Genomic DNA, 4,349 nt, shown 5'->3' on the forward strand with positions numbered 1-4,349 from the left:
CCCCAGCCACAGAAATGCTGACGCGTGGATGCCTATTGGTCCCGGTTGGTGCCACCAACCGGGACCAGAGGGTCTCCTGCCTGGGCTCCGCGCACAGGCCACGTGGAGGCCCATCTGTCCCGGTTCTGGATTGAACCGGGAAAGGGACAGGGCATTAGTACCGACCCTTTAGTCCCGGTTCCAGAACCGGGACAAAAGGCCCTTACGAACCGGGACAACAGGCCCTTTTTCTACCAGTGAAGAAATGTATTAATAGGGGTTTTTAGAGTGTCCCATTGTTGATTTTATTTGATGTGCATACAAATGGTTTGTCCTTGAAAATCTTTAGTTGCATACGTCATGTTGCTTACATCACTGCCTTAATATAACTTATAAAATGTACAAGTTGGTAAAATCAAACTATTTTGACTAGACATGTGTATGGTAAGCCTGCCCTGACAGCCCAAACCCTAAGCATGATGGTTGAGCCGGGCTCAGCCTCCAGATTTGGCCCAAATTTAAAGTCCAAAAGCCATCCCAAAATACCTTTAAAATAAGGTTTTATTAGAAATATAGCTAAAATATAGTATTTATATACATCAAAATTGATTAAAATAATGTTATTTAATAAAAAGTGTGGTATTATTATTATTTTGGGCCAGGCTCGGGTTTTTGGGGATGGCCTTTTTAAAGCCCGGCCCAAGAAATGCCCACGTCTAATTTCAACTATCCAATCCAACCAGTTCAATGGCTCGTGAATTCCCTTCCATATTTAACAGAGGGTTAACAAGAGTTAAGATACCACTAGCCAGTGTGTAGCATGGTTAATTCGTGGCAAGGTAATCTTTTCAAAATGTTGTCCAACAAGTTGCTTGCTTATTCCCATATTGCATAAATTGGAACAAGACATATTTTTTCTGGAAACTTGATGTTTTACTTCTAGAAATTAAAAGGTTTAAAAGACGGAAGGTTTCACTTTTATAAGTTGGAGGTTTCAGAAAATTAGGGGTTGTTGTACCGGGAATTATAAGTTTCCAGCTAAAGACAACCACTAAAAAGTAGAAAAGCAAAAATAAATCTAGGGATGTTCCACCACATCCATTGCATCATTTAGTATTAAATTTTCAACAATTTTTTTTTATTTTTTTACCGCACAGAGGAATCTATTACATATTAAAAGTATATTATCAGAAGCAAGAAAAATAGACATAATATAAAATCTTGAAGAAAAACTTTTGAACATTAATTTGGCGCCCTGTATTAATAAAAATAGAATCAATGGATGTGATCTTTTTCTTAGAACAATTCACCCACTTTATTGATCCATAGTAATGTATTGAGGAATACAAGTTACATCATGAGGCTGAAGAAGCCAGGAATGACGACCAACATGTAAAGAAAGAGCATAGCCAGAAATCCGTTGGTGCTCCCGGAAGCGCGCGCTCCTGCACAAAAAAATATTTCAAACTGTGAAAAAATTCCAAACAAAAATTTGACGCATACATCTCGAATTATATGTGTGCACGTCAAGTTTCGGAGAAAACCGACATTTTTTGTGGCTTGTGTAAAAAAGACAAAAGGATGTGTTGTAAAAAGCATTTTTTAACACCGGATTTTGTCTTTTTCACACGCAACACATATGTTGTCAGTTTTTTGCGAAAGGACTTTACGAGCATGTACAATATCGAGATGTACGCACCAAGTTTTTGTTTGGAATTTTTTAACATTTAAAAATATGTTTAAAACACATTGTAAAACCAGGAGGGCGCGCTCCCATGCGTCAAAACGCTACTCTGAGTGAGCGAAGGTTACTTCCTAGAACTTCTTGGACTATTCGCCTAGTTCCTTAATCATATGGCATTATGGCCACATGAATTTTGATGGATATCATTGACAACCGAGAGACTGTCTAAACCGATGTTCAGTCAACGAACTCGCAAATCCTCAGTCAAAGCTAAAGCCTCGCGGCACGCAAGCATTTCTTAGACAGCTGGATCGGAAAGAGCCGGAAAGGTTACCGCTGATGATCGAAGGTGTATTTCCCCTCGCTGGATGAGGGCACAAAAGTTAAGTCACCTTTGTCTTTTTGGGTATGCATTCAAGTACCCTTTGTTTTTGCGAGAAGCATTCAAGTAGCCTCTGTATGGCCACTGCAATCTGGTAACTTATATAACCTTGTTTCTTCTGAATCGAAATGTGGTGTATATTTCTAAACACTTTTTAGATTTAAGGATACAATTTTTTACTGACATGACACTAATTGAAAAGAAGCTATTAGAATTCACCAACCACCCCAAATTGAGACCATGGTAAGGGGGTACACAGGTAGATACTATCTAACAAATATTGGTTTGTAGCGAGAACATAAAGGGTTCCTCGAGATTAATTACCTGTTCAACAATAATTAATTGTTTTTGTCAGTAAATGCCCTTTTCTGATCTGACGACGCACCTCACTACCTACTTTAAACCCACCTCCAACCACCGATGTTTAAAAATTGGTCGACGCAGGCACCCTCTCACCCATCCCCTCATAGTCCAAACAATGAGGAAATTGCAAAAAAAAAAAACATTGTAATTGAGGACCCTAATTCAGAAAACTGCCGCTATTCTTTTTTTAAACCATCAACATTGTGCTAACAGTTTTCAGAAAACGTTGATCGCTCAGGTAAACACTCGCTGACTGTAAAACTGACATATGGGTCCCACTCTAAGCGATGACGTGGTTACCAAAACTAACGGCGGTTAACTGGAATTTAGTTGACCGTTAAAATAGACATGGGCCTACATGTCAGTGTCAACTTAATCCTCTATCTAATAAAAGAAACGTACAACTCGGTCACACCCGTCCTCCTCCCAATCCTCATCCGAAAGGATCCCACGCCGGACCGCCGGTCGCCGCTGGCGAGGCAAGCCGTTGCCGCCTCGCCGTTCTTGGGGGGAGGGGGGGGTGGAGAGTAGCAACGGGAGACGCCATGTCCGCACACGGGGGCGCGAGCAGCAGCACCGACCGGAGTGGGCGCGCACGGGCCCGCGAGCTGACGTCTCCTCCACAGCACGAGCGCGAGCAGCGGGAGCCGCCACGACCGCGCAAGGGCCCGCTAGCAGCAGCCCTGTTCATGCACGGGCGAGCGAGCAACAACACCGGCCAGAGTGGGCGTGCATGGGTGCGCTAGCAGCAGCCCCGTCCGCGCACGGGTGCGCGAGCGGCAATACAGACCGGAGTGGTCGTTCACCGGTTTGCTAGCAGCAGCCCCGTCCGCGCACGAGCGCGCGAGCTGCCGTTTCCTCCAAATTACGGGGCGTCGTAACGAGGGCAGGGGTGGACCGAGTCAAAGGAGTCGTCCCCATATGGCGGCGGTGGTGCGGATCCTATATCGCGGGACGGTGGCGGAATTGGGGGCCAGTTGTGGGATAATATGGGAGTGGGGCTACGACAGTAGTGGGCGGCAGCGGCGGTATGATCTGGGCGGCGGAGGGGACTGAGTCGGGGCGGTAGTGAGAGCCGGAGAGATGGGAGGTGGCAAATTATGTCCACTAGCGTCGTTATCTCTGTTCTTGCCTCGTGGCACCTGACAATGGGACCCAGTGGTCAGCTTTGTTGACAAACATCTCTAATCTAGTGATCGGTGTTTTTTCAAAACCGTCGGCACAATGTTGCTGGTTTTTGAAAAAAATCGAATGGTGCCGGTTTTTTGATTTAGGGTCCTCAATTGTGATGGTTTTTTAAAATTTACACTCCAAACGAGCCCCCTCCAGCAAACCTCTCCCCCTCCCCCCCCCCAAAAAATCTTCTTCTAACCTTCTCGCACAATAAGTTGCTTCTTTCTCTATCTCCACCAACAACATCCTTTTATATCACTACTAGCGAAAACCTTATACACAGAATTTTAGCTGTAGCGCTGGATAAAATGGGGCACTACTGCTACTTAGCAGTAGCGCGTGGCAACAGAAGGACATAGCAGTAGCATGGTCAGGGAAAAGAGTGCTACTACTAAAATTACCACACCGTTGCCGCCAGGCTAAGTGTAGTAGTGGCGCTTTGCTATGAAACGCGCTACTGCTAGGTGGATTAGCAGTGGCGCTTTCTCCTAAACCGCGCTACTGCTAATCCAACCTTATCCCGCCACGCGTTCGCACGTTTCCTCACTCCCCTCGCTGTCGCGGCCGTCCTCCTCCTGCCATCGCCCCTGTCGTCGCCATATCGCCGCCGCCGTCGCCGCATTCCTGTCGGCGTCACCGCCATCCTCCGGCCTCGGTAAGCCTCCTCCTTCTCCTCTTCCTCCCCCTCCTTCCTCTAGATGCCCCTCCTCCCTCCTCCGCCCACTCCTCCCTCCTCTAGCTTCCTCTCCTTCCCTCGCCCCCCCCTAC

This window comes from Triticum dicoccoides, chromosome 6A (assembly GCF_002162155.2).
Source record: "Triticum dicoccoides isolate Atlit2015 ecotype Zavitan chromosome 6A, WEW_v2.0, whole genome shotgun sequence".
NCBI lineage: Eukaryota > Viridiplantae > Streptophyta > Magnoliopsida > Poales > Poaceae > Triticum > Triticum dicoccoides.